Genomic DNA, 17468 nt, shown 5'->3' on the forward strand with positions numbered 1-17468 from the left:
TGGTATAAGAGCTAGTGAGGCTAAGCCATCCCTATGTTATGGAATAAAGATGAGAAAGTTATTGTCTAAATAGCACACAAAAGATTGCTACACGTTTAAGGTTTAGTTTTAGTGAAACCTAACAACAGCACCAAATAGTTAAAAGAATAACACAGGATATCTCTAAATAGGCTAATTTTATGCAGCGCAAGCGCATCAAATCTATTCTTATTTATTTTCCGGGTGTAAATGATTGACGGGTATCATGTTCCGCCCTCTACATTTACTGACCAGTTGGGTTGACCTCATGTAGCCTAAAGGCCGATCGGTTCTGACCAATCAGCAGCGAGCTGGCGCCGGTTAAATGATTGACAGGTGTCTTTTCACGCCCCGTGATTTACTTTTCATTTAGGTTGATTTCATTTAGCCCAACACCGCTGTAAGAAGAAGAAGAAGAAGAAGAAGACGGCGAAGAAGAAGAAGAAGAAGAAGAAGAAACGAAGATGAAAAATGGCGGACGCTAACATGAATGAGGTGGATCATTGTCTTAATAATCCGTTTTCTTCATGTCCTAACAAGAAAAAAAAAGTCAAAACGGTGCGCGTGTGTGTACGTGCGCGTGTGCACAAGTATATAAATATACGTATATAAATATATACATATATATATTTACTTTAGCTTGCAGTTCTATAGCTATAATTTATTTGTTAGCCCACCCAGTCGATTTCAGCACCAGCCGCCACTGATGTCTTTATCCACATTTGGTAAGTTCAGATAAAATACATAATAATTAGCATACGATAATGCCATTGTAGTGGGTCCTATGTATGTATGCAGTATTTTCCACAGGCCATAGTCCACTAAATACTTCCACTGTGAAACAGTGTTTGTCTGCATGTGTTCACTGTGTGCCACAAGTATGAAATTGGGAGAAATATTTGTGGTACAAGATGAGTATAAACACATGATGCACTCTTCAGAAGGACAACACTTGGGGCCAGCAGTTTGTGAGCGCATGTTATTCTTGTTGAACATGTTTATCTACTCTCTGTGACAAATCCTCCCTTTGTATGTACACACTCATTACATGCTTTGGAGTATGCAAACTGACACATTTACACAATTTATTAGACTAAGTGCTCTATTCTGATAGACTGATAAGAAAGGCTAGCATATGGGCCATGATCAGATTTAGCCTAAACTTCCTAATCCTGGTTTCAGAAACATTAGAAAGGGCTTTATCTTGGTTTTGAGAAACCAAATATGCTGGAACCAGATTATAGTGGCAACATAGCATAGTTTCATAATAGCATCGAAGAGGTACTCAGATCTTGCACTTAAGTAAACGTAGTGAGAGCACATTGGAGCAGTACACTTAAAGTAACAACAATCAACAGTAAAAGTACTCATTTTATAGAACTGCATATTATTGAAATGTGTATTATATTATTGGATTATAATTATTGATGCATAAATGTGCTCCTCACTTTAATGCTGAAGCTGGTAAATATTTAATGACTTAATACAGTTCATCTTCCAGTGTAGCTTGTACATTTTCTCCTTGGGGATCAATAGAGTTTAATCATAATCTGTAACATTACATCATCATTTATTTGTTGATTACAGTTGAAATAAATGTGTACAGTAACTGGTAGCTAAAGTTGTCAGACTAATGTAGTGGAGTAAGAGTTTTGTCTCAGAATTGCAGTGGAATCGAAGTACAAATTAGCAGTGAATCTAAATACTCAAGTAAAGTACAAATACTTCATAACTGGACTTAAATATGGTACTGGGTCAGACAAAGCACCTGAGATCACTTAAAGACATTTAAAGAACTAAGAGAAAATGTATCCTAGAGGCATTAGAGATGGTGGGAATTCTGAAGAGGGTCAGTCCTATATTTAGTATTGAAACATGGTGGGCTTGGAAACTTGGTTTCACACCACAAATGAAAGGATGTTAAACACTGGGAAATATACTGTAAAGCATTATAGGGCCTGATCATGTCTAATACATGTTGTTGTAGTTCTGTGAACAACAATGTATTGTGAATAGACAACAATCCTTACAACACTGATGGTTCCAAAAAATGTAAAATGTTCTAAATGAAAGTGTGTTCAGTCATGGCTGGAGTTTTTTTTTCCAGACCCTTTAAGCGAGAAGTATAAATGGGATCAAAGGCACACCTGCGCCGCTGCAACTGGGCGTCATTTTTTTTCCCTTATAACAAGTCCACAGTAAGGAGGCATGATGTGAATCGAGTGATGGGGGCTGGGGCTGCTACTTTACCCCCGGGCCACCAGGCAGGGAGCCACACTTTAGAATTATTAATGCTATATTGTACAGGGATATGAATAACCGGGTTACTCTATGTACCATGTAAAAGTCACGTCCTAAACATGATCAAAACCAGTAAACAGTGATACAATACTGTGCCACACGATTATGTCTTTACTTTCCCCATGGGTGTGTCGTTAACATTATTCCATGAGACATTCAGCTATTTCCATTGATAGTGACTCTAGCAGCAGGAAGGAAGTGACTGTCAGATGTGCATAATGCAAAGCAGTGTGATCTCTGCATGCCCTCTCTGCTTAACAGTTGTTGGATATGGGAGCAGGCAGCAGCGGGTGTGAGGACACTCACTTCTCTCCTCTGGGTAATTACTTGTACAGGAAATTGGACGTAAAATGTTTGAATAATCACGTATCTGAGGTGAGTTACGGATGGAGCCTACAGTAGTGAAGTAAATTAAAACAAGTGAATCCAATTAGAGTTTATGGAAAGCAGCTGCCTGAGCAGCATATGTTGGTGAGTGAAACTATGAGGCTGATGTTGAGGTTTTGAGCCCTGCTCGCCTGTATAAGGCCATGGCTTTTTGAGACTTTCACTTGTGCACGAATACAGATTGACAAGACTTTAGAAAAACCTCACGCCATGTGTTGTGCTTGGTAGAGATAGCAATATCATGGGCCTACATCTGAAGAAGTGAAGTCAGTTGTCTTTCTTTTTTAGTCTTGGTTAACTCACACTGCATGAGGGTGTTCTGATGTCATAACAACATGATAACTCGCCTCTATGGATTTACAGAAAAACAAGGTTAGTGTGTGCTTACAGGCGTGCACAAACCCTCTTATCCGTGTGTTTATTTACATACACTGAATCAATTCATCTGTGATACAGCCAACAGTCATGTACTGGATAAGCTTTCGTTTCAAAACATTTGGATTTAATTATCATGGGGATATGATATCCAAACAATCTGGTTTCTTCCATTAATAACATGATTGCGGCATGGCAGTGCGAGCTAAGGCTGCAGCGTTTTCATATATTTTTGTGGATTTGGAACTTGTTTACTTACTATTATGGGCATGAGGCAAAAGCCAATTTAGAGTAATGATACAGTTTACGTTTTGGAGTTTTAAAAGATCTCTGTGAGGAAGTGTCCTGGTTCCACAGCCCGCAGTGTCCTAACCAATAAACAAACATTACCCGTGTGACTTTTCCACAATAAAAGAATCCTCACTTGCTTGAGCCTTTCGCAGGTCAGCTCCGACGACACGAGGAGAAGGGAAACGGGCCAAAGCTTTTGTGTAACTGATAACTGAAGCACTGTTGCACTGAGGAAACGTAAGCAGCGTGTTACTTTGCAGATAAAGCACTACACAGCATGATGTTCTATTTATAGGCATTAACCATGGTGCAAAGAGAAGTGTTTTTCTCCTCCTCCAGATTCCAGTTCTGCACAGCAGGGCAGCAGTGTTCATTTTGGCACCTGATTTTGGTTTCATATTTTAGTCCTTTAATGAAAAAGTATATTAGTTTTAGTCATATTTTAGTCATTTGATTATTATGGAAGTCTAGTTTTAGTCAACTGGAGTGTTTTAGTTTTCGACATTGAAGTTTCTGTCTCATTTGTGACTATGGTTACAGGCATCTATTGCGAGGCTAGTGGATGATATTGTAGACTCATTTTTTATTGTAATTATGGCTGTCATTCCCAAACAACGGCTGTTTCAACACAGTCGCTCACTCACTGTCATTTTTGCTGACTTGCTGTAACTGCAGCTACTTGTCTCCTAGAATTTACATTTACGTACAACCAATCCGCAACAGGAAAACTGTAGCGGAAATGTAATCGCTGCCTGGATTATGCTCAGACACAAAATAAACAAAGTTTATTTGACTGAATGAAACAGCACATTTATTTGCCACACTGGAGTTACATGGAGGTGAATGGTGCAGGACTCTGACACCACAAACCACAGTTAAAGTCCAGAGGTGGGGTTAGGTTGTGCTAACAAAAGCGCTTTGGTGAAGGTGAGAAAAAGACTTTATTCTTTATTTTTATTTAAAATTTCTTTTAAATCTTATGGAAAACAAAAGCAACAGATGAAATATGTTGTCAGTAAATACTCATATGTTTACTCATATGTTTGTGACTTTCTGACACGTATGTTCATTATAGAAAATTGGCTGCCATTTTCCCTTCCAAATATGTTTGCTGTTGCAAATTAGTTGTATATGAAAGTAACTTCTAGGAGAGAGGGCTGTGAACTCGCCACCTTGGAGTAACTTATATTGGGTAATATTAAAGGAAAACAGTGGTTTATAACCACAGGGATGTTGCTCTCATAGCTTTGGTCATTGGTTGTTTGGGTGATAATCACTGGTGTCATTACTTACAAAGTAACAGCTACTCTGCTCGTTTACAGCCTGTTAACATTAATTATAGAAAACGAGCTACTGAAATAAAACCCACGTCGTAACAAGTTTTCCTTTAATGCATTATTATGGCTTTAGTGAACACAGACAGGAAGAAACCTTATATAAATTTTACATCAGTTTCCAATGGCAAAAGATTAGCATGCACAGCACCTGAAGAAGGTGTGTGAGTCTGAATGAGTAATCAGTGTTTACCTGCTACCCAGGAGCATGAGTCACACACAACAGAGAAAGCTCTGCTAAAGCAGGCCTCAGCTTATATGTAACTGTTCCTTTAATGTTAGCTCACCCTATTAGTATGGAATTTAGTCCATAAATTGTATTTATTTTTCCTTTCCAGTAATGGTAACTAACATTACTGGCAGAGACATCCCCCCTGCAGTCGGAGTGACTGAGCAAAATGAGACGTCCCGTGGTGGTGGTGGTTACCCCGGATTTTGTTGTGGCAATTGAGTGTGTTTATGCTTTATGTATTTATGTATTTGTGTGTTTGCTTGGATGTGACTTCAAGAGGACTTCCAATGGTTGAAACATTCCCTGGGGGTTTGCTTTTTAGATTTAGTGCCTGTGACTAGAAGTAACAGTACTGTTATGCTTCATGTTTCTCTTCTCTCCAATCCAGGAGAGACCTGGGAGACGCTTGATTTAGGGCCAATATCTATGAGCTAATTCATTAGAGGCTTTTATTCTGAAGCTATATCAGAGAAAAGGCCACTAGCTGTGTTAGGTTTTTCTTTCCTCTCATGTTGCTGTAGATAAAAGCACACAGCAGTCACAGTGTCAAGTTTCACCGGGAGGCAGATCATACAAATGGAAGCAGGAGACAAATCATTTAAAATGTCAGTTGTTAGGGCTTAGCTTGAGTGCTGTGCTTGTATTTCAAAGAACTCTCCTCTATAAACTGGTTTTCATAATCAGTATCTATTGGATGACCTGGCATTTAAAAGGTTACACTACTTCAGTCCACAGTTGGCCAGTTGGTCACCTTAACCTGCTCATTTTGTCATCTTGTTTATTTCACTGCTGATTTTTAATGGTGCCCTTATATTAAGAGTTGTATTATGACCTGCTGGTGTCATGTATCAGTTGCTCTGTGCTAAAAAGCCCTCCAGTGTGTCCTCTTATCTCCCTCTGATAACACTCTCTCTTTGGTTTCCCTCAGGACACACTCGCATTCACTTAACACTCACATGTGTTGATGTTTCCTCTCTTTTTTGTCTAAGTCCTGTGCTTTAATTTGGCACTATGTGGCTGGCCGTAGGCTGCTTACTGAGGTATAGATGAGCATAACCTGACTGCTTTTTCACTATGATTAGTGGCATGCAAACAATGTGGTATTGATATATGGGGATAGTTAGTCAAACTATCAACTTGAGTATTCTAACGTCTGCTTTCAGAGGATGATGAACATGTTTGTAACAGCTTTCAAGTTAAATTTTAACTTTAGCATGTATGCTTACCATGTTCATCATCTATAAAGTACAGCTGAGGCTGTTCGGAATGTTATTGGTTTTGTATGAAGTTAATATTGGACAAATTAAAATTCTGACCTTATGATGGCACTGGATATAGTCAGGGGATCACCAGAGAGATTTACAATTCATTCTGTGGGGAACAATCAATCACCAATCTATCAAACAGACGTTTAATCTGTACAAAAAATGTTAACCTTCTATTGATGCAACATGAAAAGTGAGTGTGTCACTAAGGCTCTCAAGACCACAAAGGCAAAAATGCACCATAATGGTGGACTAATCGACTATCATTGCTATCACTAAAGTCTCAGTGTGGTTGTAGTGTGGTTAAAAAAAATCAACAGAAAAGCATCTTTCCAAATGAGCTCCAATGTGAATTGTTGATAGTGAGACCTGTGGATTAGCCTCAGTAATGGAAACACTGTCTACCATTAGAAGTAAGCTTACTAGTAAGCTTGTTTATGGATGCATAATCTCCATTTAGTTCATTAAACTGTGGTCAAGTTGGGCTTTGGTGTGTTTCATGGCCTTGATTTCACCTCTCATTGACAGTTCATGCAGCATAATGCCACCCAGACTGGCTGCATGTTACTGGTTTGTTCATGAATTAGTTCTTGGACACGTCTTACCATATGTGTCCAATTAGAGTTCCAGTAAACCGAATTGGCACACACATCCTACATAATTTGGGCTGCTGAAATGCAGCCTATGGGTTTCCTATGATGTCTAATTACATTGTAAGACACGAGTAATTGCAATAATAAGTAATGTGTTTAGATTATGCAGAAGTCAGTCCAGATGTAAAACATCTGTTTTGATCCCGCACTTGTGCTTTTGTTACTCTACATGGGATTGTGAGAGCTGCTGTCAGGTTAGTTCACATCTCATGTAAATTTCAGGCTGTAAGAGTACATGCATGTATTAATAGCCACATCTCTCTGCTACCTTCTGTGCATATTGTAAATTCAAAGTGAAGTGAATTGCATTGTCCCATGTAAAGCAGGGAGTTCTTTTGGCATGTTGGCACGATGGAGTCACACAGTAGCATTATTGTACCGTATAATGGCCATGAGGCTGTTAAAAGAGATGGAGCTTTAGATTTCTTACTGAGTCAGCACCTTATCAGTGAACTTTTGCTTTACATGTTTCATATGACCCAACACATGGATCATATAGATGAGAGGATGCCATCTGCCCAGTCAAGTAAAAACATCAGGGGGAAAAAAGAATGACCCCCATGATCAACAGCAGGGCTGCTAAAGCAAGGAAACAAGAAGGCTGTGGTCCAGATGGACATTTAGCGACTCTTCATCAGGAAAGAAAGGAAGAGTAATGATATCAAACTAGAGATAATCCAGTGTTCTGACCTGAGCTAAGCTTCTACAACCTCACAGGTATGCCTTCACTGTTGATCATCTTTTTCAGACAATCTTACACGCTATAGGTGTTTTTGTTTCCGATCGTTGCTATGTCAAAGCATGTAATTAAAGCTGAAATTATACCCAAGATGAGCAGTAGCCTTCTGGTGCCTAATATGGGCTCTGACCTTCAATTGAAGGAGACAGATTTTGATGTACCGAATAAAAAAAGATGGAATGAAGCATCAAAAAGCCCTGGAGATAAAGTTAGAGACAAATCTGGCAGGTTAAGCAACACCTTTGCAATCTTTAATGAGTTTATTCTGCTGCTGTGCGCAAAATGGTTTTAAGATGTCATTATGAATTCTTGAGGCGGAATCTGTCTAATACTTTGGTGGGTTTGTGACATGGCTTAAAGGGATTGAGTTCATGAGACGTAATCCATGTTCAGACTGAGATACTTTCTAGTCTTTTAACCTTTCATTGAGTGCTCAGTGTTCCCTGACCTCCACATTCATACCTGAGCAAAGTATTCTGTGCTGGTTCGCCCTAACTTCAAAGGCTCACATTTTGAATAATGTTGTTTTAAATATGTGCAGTAGATGACAGGATGCTGTTTAGTTTCAGAAATAGGTTTGGTAGGTCTGCAGAGTTTATATGAAAAGATCAATACAGTCCAGCACATTTACTTTGTAATCAATCAGGTTAACAAAGAACAGACCCTATTTGTCTGTGGGACTGAATAATTTAGTGCATAAATAAAAATCCAGGAATCAACACGAAACATAAAACATGAACCTGACACACTGAAATGACGCTCCTGCAGTTGGTGAGCTGGGGCAGGAAAATGGTTTTGATGATGGATCAGTCAACAGTTTATGTGATTAGACATCATTCAGAAAATTATTCCAAAGTTTGCTGGCAAGGTGAGGATATCATTGGCTGCACTTCCTCAAACTCACAAATGTTTGATAGGAATGGCCATTACATGTAGATATATGCATGTTGTAATTGTCTCTTATAGTATACTCTATATAGTAGTTTTTCATAGTTACTGGTGGAGTTTACCTTTTCTTGCCTGAAAATTAAATTGCCTGACAAAGGCATTTACAGGAAATTGTGCATGTAAATACGGTCATATTCAATTTGAATGCATTAGCAAATACATACTGTGGCTCCTGAAAATGAACAACCGCTGACTAGACCCCATCCTTTCTGTAATACGGGCCAAACACAATGCTGAGTGTACACAGGCTCGTCAACAAAACTGGACAGTTGTTGACAAAAAAAGTTTTTTAATATAACAATATTTCCTTCTTTAAAATGTGGCTAATATCCCTTGCAGATACTTTAGATAATAAAACAAATGGCAAGGCCGCTTGACCAATGACTAAAAGCATATTTGGCATAATGATTAAATGCCCATGACTTGGTATTCTTCTAAACAAGAGTAGATCAATACAATGATATTGGATTTCTAGAAAATGCACTTAAGTTGCCGTCATAGGAATGTGCCTAACCATCTGGCCACAGTTAAATGGAATACACTGATGACTATCGCACTTGCTGCAAATATATGCCATGTTTAAAGTGGGACGTAGTATAAATAGAATAATTTTAATTGGATAGTGAGGTAACCTGTGTTCGGACACTGATCTTAATAATCTGAGTTTCTATGAAAAGACAGTGACAAGCTATTATTTTCTATTACTTTTGTTATTTGTCTCTGACTTGGCAGAACATTGCTTACCGTGCCTGATTAGACTTTGGGTGTTCTAATATAACCTTTTCTGAAGAATGTAATGATCTCACACATCAAGCAGATGTTCTCATTCAATATTTGTTGTTGTCAAAGCCCATTAATTTGCTAATTACATTTGCATAAACATTTCACCATTCCATAGTTACTGTGCTCAACTGGTTTTCATACAGAGTTTACATGCAGTGGTCCTCAAGTGCTTACATATTGTTTGGTGCAAATACTGTTTGGCCTAAGTAACAATATACACATACACACACAGCCAGTCGCATAGTGCATTTGTATGTATTTATGGCCACACACACACATACCCAAACAAAATATCAGCAGCAACCCTCACTAAACTGCTTGCGTTCCTCACCAATGACTTGCTCAAAGTAAACAAACATTTATCTACTTGTCTGGCAAACCCATAGTGTGGTGGTGCTGTTTGTTTGGTGGACACCCTGGTGTGATGTAAACAAGCTATTGAACTTTGTTTAATGAAAGGTACGATCTAGACATGTTAAGAAGACTTTTCGGCTTGTGGCCCTGTGCAGAAAGAGTTTACAGAGCATTTAGATTACTGTGGTTTGGCCGGCTGTCAAAGGTCAAAGGCAGATCCAAATAATTAACTAATTGCTGAGCCTGGCAGTAAAGGACAGTGAAGGCAACCTGTGCTGACTGCGTTGGAGGTCCTCAGATTTTAATTCACAGTGGAGTACAGTTATTGATTGGATTTCAGTCAGTTTCAGTTTCACTAAATTAATCTGAACCATTTCTTCATGATATGTTTTCACCAGCTTCTTTTCATTGATTGCGTATCTGTAATGGAACAGACACTTAGATATAGCAAGATTAATTCGGAAATTTACTTCTTTAAATTTAAACAACAAGATTTGTAATGTGTGTGTATATATATATGTATATATAAATCCATGTCATGGCACAAAATCCACTGGCCATATTTTAATTCTTGTGCAGTAAGTTATGTGAGTAAATCAGTTATTCATTATTTTCAGTATGTAGTCTGCAGTTTTGTTACTTTTTTGTTAAATTGAAAATAAATTATAATTCTGACTTGATGGTGCTAGATAAAACTTCAGGAAGCCAACATGAACATCTGTACAAAAATGGTTGACTAGCTAAAATCTAATTAAATAGTTTTAAAAAAGAACTTAAAATAGTGTATTCATATTGTCCAAAACCATATGTTTGTGTCAGAGCATTTTCAGACTCTTACAGCATACCACACCCTATTTTTAGATCTTCAATTTGGAAAAGGATTTTTGTTTTTTTTTTCTAAATTGTTGCTAAATTGAGAATCAGGTGCAGGCTACCTTGCATTCTAGTAGCCTCTTTTTCACAGCAGACATTTTAACATGTCTTAGCAGGTGTGCTGATTCTGGGCCCTGATTTTTGTGCATATTGTTTCACTGGCATGTCTTCCTAAGATATTTAAATGGAGGACAGCCAGCGTTAACGTTATTTCTTACACCTGTGCGTCTCCTGCTTTGACAAGTCTGCTGAATATTTTAAATACTTTCTGAAAGGCTAATGCATAATTCCTGCTGTACTTACTATTAATAAAGAGCACACTAACAATTGGCATTATGTAACCTCATCTGAATCAAGTGAGGAAAAGTAGCTTGTGAAAGGACTATGCACAATGACAAACTCACTGAGAAATAATACTTTTTACTTTCAAATGAAAGTAAAAAGTCAAAGGAAATACATTACAGTTTGAAAGTAACATGACCAATACTTGAGCCAACAGTATCTCAGGGCTGTGTCTGTTAGCTAACTTAGCAATTCAAATGAAAATTTAGTTTTAATGCAACTGAAAGGTATACACATATATGTTGTACGTCTGTTTTTGTATGTTATTGTTATGATATATACAAAGGAACATTTAGCATAGGGATTATTTCTGTGAATATGTTAAAAACAGCACCTTAGTTAAATCTGTCCTACAGGAAATGAGTACTTTTGTAATAATTGTACAGAACTCTCCACCTTGAAGACTGTAAAAATATTTACTCTTTTTTCCTCATTTTTCATTTCAACCTGCTTTATATTCAGATTAGACCCAGTGATTTACTTTATTTGACTCCAGTGTAGTTGACACTAATACCGCATCCGTAAACAGCAGAATACATAACCCTTTTACTTTTACAACCACTAAGCGCAGTGGCAGTGAACATGGTGACCATTTTCTGTTTTTCAGAGATTCAGTCATCAGCTATGGTTACTGTACATTTCAAGAGAGTTCTGATGTCAAGTTGTCCCTCTTGCCTTCCATAGCACAAACTTACTCACTTGTCTGGTTGTTACATATTTGGACATTATTTGTGCTCAGCTAGTTCTCCAGTTGACCTCTATGATGACAGTACGCATGGCTCCAAGTAGATTTGTGACACAGGTGGTGCTTTTGTCATTATTCCAGTGCTTTATGCACTGAAGTGTGGAATGAGTCTCCCAGAAGTCTGGTTCTACTTGTGTATACCGATCATTTTTACACGTGAACTTCATCATTTGTCATATACCACAGACCTTAAGAGTTTGCATCTTGTCATGCTGTCTTCTTGTACATTGTTTTATTTTGGTCTTAATATAGCAGCAGTTAAGTAAAAGACAGTGGGGCAGGCTTCTGGAAAGTCTGAAGTATAGAATTTGAATTTCATTATATGCATCTTGTGGCAAGGTTGTAAATCTGGTAGCAGTATCAAAGTAGTTTGCTGCTCTTTTGTACCTTACCTGACCGTATAGATACATATTGCACAATTTCTTATATGCAGTTTTAAGTCTACACTGTTTTGTCCCATGGTGTTAGACATTCTGAATTAGAGTCCCAGCAACCACTGATAAATGATCGATTCATCTGTTTGCCATATCGCATTCCTCCTCTTTTGTCTGTCACCCTGTGAGTCCTCTCACCCTTGGCGGAGGCTTTGGAAGTTGCCCTAGACCTCTGTGTGCTCACCACTCGGATTAATGGCTGTTTTGGCAACATATGAGCTCATGGGTAATTGGCTTAGGTGATGTTTCCTGTTGAATGCTACCTGGATCTTTTGTGGTCGCCTTCATGGTTGGTCACTTCTCCTCCTACTAGGACTGGTAATTGAGCAGCACTTTTGTGACACTCGTTGTGAACCGTGATGAGGAAGTTATATATTTCCTAAAAGTGTCATTGGAGAGAATGACAACTTAGAATTGTATTTGCCTATAGAGGCATGGTACTTTTTTATGTTAGCTACAGTGATCATTTCCCTTGGATGACTCATAAAGTATTATAGTCTGACGAAACCAACATTAACTTTTGTTGGGGACCAACAATTTGTTCCTGATCAGTATTAAAATCCATCACTAGCACACCAGTGCAATTCATCCATGTCCTTTTGACACCCTTTTTTCAGTCTCATATCCTCTTTCCCTTGCCATTTTCATGAAAATGTCCAGACATTGTCATTCCCCACCTGACAACCAGATGCCCTCACAGTTTCCTGCACTTTGCCGGTCACCTAATTCTGCTCCTTCCTGCACACCTGCCCCACATTCCATCAATACATAAGAAAAGCAGCGTCTTTTCTTTGCCTAGTATTCAGTTTCTCTGTTGCTTATTTCTACTTGTTACTTTTCACCTGTTTCAGAAGTTCTGCCCCTCTTCTGTGTGTAAAGCAGATTTTGCTTCCAAGTGTGCTTGTACATTTGCAAAAGCAGAAAGGCAGGATTTGTTCAGCTTTTCTATCTGCTGTCTTGCATTCTAATTGCCAACACGTAAACCTCTAAATCTCTGACTCAAGTTAAGTCCGTTAAGTCCACCTCCTGTGTCTCAGTGTCTGCTTTTGGGTCCACTTCCCAACTGAATATGGTGATGACGACTCTTAGATGCATTTTAAAGTCATGGAAAAAGTTAGTGAGCGGACCTGAAGAGAACAAAGTCCCTCAATTTCCAAGAAGTTTTAGGTTGTTCCAAAGTTGATTGATATATTTTCCTAAGGCAACAATGCTTTTATTTAACCAGAAGTCTTTGCACAAAAGATCAAGAGTTTAGAGATAATACATGCTCGTAGTACAGGCAATTTCCACAGTAAAAGAAACACGAATGATTGAATTACTGCATCCATGAAACACATATTCACATATGCAGATGAGAGACCCTACTAGATATCCCCTGGGCAAAAGGACCAGAATAAGCTTATTCTGTTGTAATGGGAGACTTGTGATATTTGGGTACACAATGTGCTTGTAACAACAATCTGAGTGTGAAGAGGTATTGGGTTTTCCTGCCTTGAATCCTCTCAGAGTAACTTTGCCTTAAGCAGCCTGCATGCATAGAGGAAAATAACAGGGCTGGAAAAGACCAAAGCAAAACTGTCAAGAATGGGCACTGGTGTGGATGAGTGGACATGGATGAAGCTGTGAATTCTTCCACTGGCCTTGTTGTTTGTATCTTGAAACAGATGTTACACTGAATCCATCACTTAAGGTGAAAAAGATGATTAAAATATGACTAATATGATATGATAAAAAAAAAAAAAACCCTTAGAGGAAGTGTTCACCCTAAAAAGAATAGTCACACATTATCTACTCACGCCATGCCAGTGGAAAGCAAGTGAATTTTGCACAAAACATTTCCAGCGCTTCACGGGAAAACAGTGTTCTCAAAAATAAGTGAAAAAGTTGGGGACGTAATAAATATGAAATGGCTCCATTTAGCTTGTTTGATGTAATTCAAATGGCTGAAAGCCCCAAAATACAAAACAGACTTGAAAAGATGTTATTTACAACTTTGTTTTTTGCCCAAATCTGCCAAAAGCTTAAAGCATTAATGTGCCCATTAATGCTGCTCAAGTCTGATAGTGTGTGCACGAGTTTCAACATGTGTACGTGCTGCCAGGCGAAATCTTTGGTTGCTATCATAACCAAAGATTCTATGAGTGTAGGCATAGCCCTGTATGGAACAACTTCAGCTCTTTCTGTTGTTCGTGGCACAAGCTGTAAAATTTTTGCAGAAATCACAAGTTCTTATTGATCTCAATGGTGCTTGCTAACCCTTGTAGCTCAGTGGCAACAGCGAAGATTAGTGATCTTGTGATGACAATGATCTTGAGTGACTTGTATTATGTCAGACAATGTGAATGGAGCAATTTTATATTTATTTTTCTGGGGGTTTTTATTATGATTTGAAAAAAGTCCCCAGATTCTTCAGTTGTTTATGAGAATGCCACAATGATGTTTTCCTGTGAAGCCCCAGAAATGTTTTGTGGATGAAGAAATTTGACTTGACTCATCGGATTGGTAGATAATAACAGAATTTTCATTTTCGAGTGAACTGGTCTTTTAAGGTTATAAAATACGCTTTCAGGACTTCTAGTTGTAGAATCGAAAGAGATAGACTAATCCGAATTAGAAGTTTACTGCTGTTGTTGTTGGCTGTTTCTCTTAACAAAATACTTGATGCTGTCATTAGAGTAGCTGAGAAATGGCATGACTTCATGTCAGCGTCATTTCCTTGGAAAGGTTTTGTAGTCCTCTTATCACATGGGAAAGAATTATGTTTACAGGATCTATTAAACCATGCAGGATAGCCTTGTTGCCTTAAGTAAATCAGCAACTTAATGAAATATTATGCATCATAAATTATAATGTATGGGTGTGCCGTTCAGTCAGTTTGATTTGGTGTGAAAGCAGAATACAGCTGATGAATAACACCTCAGTCACCTCGGCTTATTGAAAGATTCATATCTGCTGACTTCCAGTTCATTCTGCCAAGATACATAAATGAATATAGATGCTCAGAGTGTGCGTATGAGTGCCTTTTGTCTGTGTTTTTGTGTTTGCTTGTGAAAGATCGTAAAATCAGATGGTCAGCAAAGCCCTTAAGCAATTAAGTTCACGCCTCTGCAAACAAGCTGGACCTTCCTTTGTTTCCTCTCTCTAATTGCTTGATATCACTCCACACCAGCTTCAAACATTTGGTCCACGTGGTTATGCAATAAGCTCAGGCTTTTTGGCTCCAAGGTGCAAAAATCAAGTCTTCTTCAATTAACTGGAATGTGGCCATTTCCCTGTTGCACCCCCTCCCAGATCCCACTGGGATTGGCAGAGCTGTTGGCACTCTGTGGGATCCACATTAACTGTGTGAACATTCTTGACGTGCTATTCTGGTGTATTTATTGGCTTCTTGATTACATGCGTGTTTACTTGGCAGTTTGTTGCCCCGCCAGGGAGAAAGGAGAACGCGTCCAAGCATCATGATCCACAGGGATAGTTGGAGCTTTCAGGGGTTGTGCTTTGTTGCTTTGACGCGCTGTCGATCAAAGGCAGAAACTAAACAGATGGAGGCAGTTTTCAAATCCCACTCCACCACTTCTCACTGAGAACAACAAAATGAAAAATCTGCAGATGATGGTTGACTTAATGTTTGTACTCTCAGTGGCCACTTTATTAGGTACCTCTATGGAATCTATTGGAATTCAATATATATAACAACTCCATCATATATTCTGCCTTTACAAAGTATGTACTTTTGTTTTTGTTGATATTGTTTGAAATGTGTCATTCAACTATATGTTCATTAGGTCACAGTTAAAAGGTCACAGTTAAAAGATGCGTTGTACAGAATGGCATTATAATGGAAGATGTTTCTAACTTTTTGTCCTTACTGTTTATAGACACAAGGGGAGGCAGTCCAGTATGACCTCAGTGCAAAAACATTTTGCTGGATTAGCATCATATGACAGTGTCAACTAAAACTGTTATAAAAAATGAAATTTATGGCAGAGCAGTTGCATTGGACTGAATTAGGTTGCACCTCATGAAGTGGAGTGAGTGCATGTTTATCCTTATCATCATATCTCTCTGTAACAGGTGGAGGACACCAGGCTGCAGGTTGAAACAGGAATGCCAAATGATAGCCAGTGAACAGGTAGGATGTCTATCAGCCTCATATTTGTTTAATTGCTGTTTGTCTTAGATGAGTATTATTGAAAACCAACCAGAGGAACAACAGCGTACTTGTATGACTATGTAAGATAGCCCTGAGAGCTCCATGCACTGCAGCTTAAACAAAATTATATATAGTTTGTGTCATGACTGACAGACTCATTATTCTTGATACATTTAGTCGTGTCAGCCAACTTCCTTCCTCAGTCTCTCACTCTCTCCTTGAAGTGACAGGAATTCAAATGAAACTCAACATTTGAATGCAATTGCAGATTTCCATTGGTTTGACCATCTATATAACAAAGGCAGTTTTCATGCCATTTAAATTCCTGAAATATTACATAATATATCTTTTAGATAACACAAGTAAATTAAGAAAACATCTCCATCTATGTGACAACACGTGCGCAGCGAGACATCATTTTATACAAGGTTCTAAATGAAGGCTATCTTCATTTTTAACATCAGGGCTTCGTATGTTAGTCATTCAATCACACAGCTTTCCTGCACAAGCCTCAGTTATGCAGCAGGTTGTGTCTATATGGAAAGCTCGGATTTAAACGGGGCAGTGCACAGATGTGGCTCAGTGAAGACAGACATATTTTAACTTTGAGTATGTGCACTTTGAATGAATTAGAGTCAAATCAGGCATTATCCTGCAGACTGCTGTCTAACTCAGTACTTCATCTCACTGTTTTGAATATAAAGTATGCTGGCTGTAGAAGACTGATAGCACTTTCTTCAGACATCAACATGAAGTTTTCAAATTGACAAATTGTTAACCACAAAAATCTGTTTCTGAATAAATTCATGCATTGCAGAATTGTTAGTGGCATTATATGCAGAATAACTATTAACTAACAGGCTGTTGTAGGTAAAGTAAGTAAAGGTATGTGCAAATTGATAACCTGTTTGTCATTAGCAACATAATCCATTGGATTACAAGAAATGTAATCTAATCGGAATGCTTTTGGATTACTTCAAGTTAAACACTGAAAGTATTGCACGTCATTCTTAAAAGAATTTAAGGTTTTTAAGAATGAAGTGCAATAGTGCAATACTTGTCAGCCACAGCCACAAAAATCTGAGTTTCACAAATATTCTTTTTTGTCTTAAAAAAACAAACAAACAAACAAAAAAAAACAACAAGGCTTCACAAATCAAATCAAATCAAATGACCCTTACAAAAACAGTACTGATACAAAATATTGATCTACTGTGTGTATTCTGCGTGTGGGGTGCTGT

At 38.2% G+C, this 17468-nt stretch overlaps 1 protein-coding gene across 10 annotated transcripts in view; it reads left to right on the top strand.

Annotated features, from left to right (window-relative positions):
- Nucleotides 1-390: 390 nt before the first annotated feature.
- myocd (myocardin) overlaps nucleotides 391-17468 on the top strand; it is a 106029-nt gene continuing 88951 nt past the window's right edge. For 6 of the 10 annotated variants that reach the window (XM_046377228.1, XM_046377232.1, XM_046377234.1 and 3 more), the window contains exons 1-2: nucleotides 2565-2694; nucleotides 16149-16206. The gene's annotated coding sequence lies outside the window, so the exon portion shown is untranslated. The other 4 variants (XM_046377229.1, XM_046377230.1, XM_046377238.1 and 1 more) reach the window with 4 other exon arrangements.

This window comes from Scatophagus argus, chromosome 21 (genome assembly GCF_020382885.2).
Source record: "Scatophagus argus isolate fScaArg1 chromosome 21, fScaArg1.pri, whole genome shotgun sequence".
NCBI classification, from domain to species: Eukaryota; Metazoa; Chordata; class Actinopteri; family Scatophagidae; genus Scatophagus; species Scatophagus argus.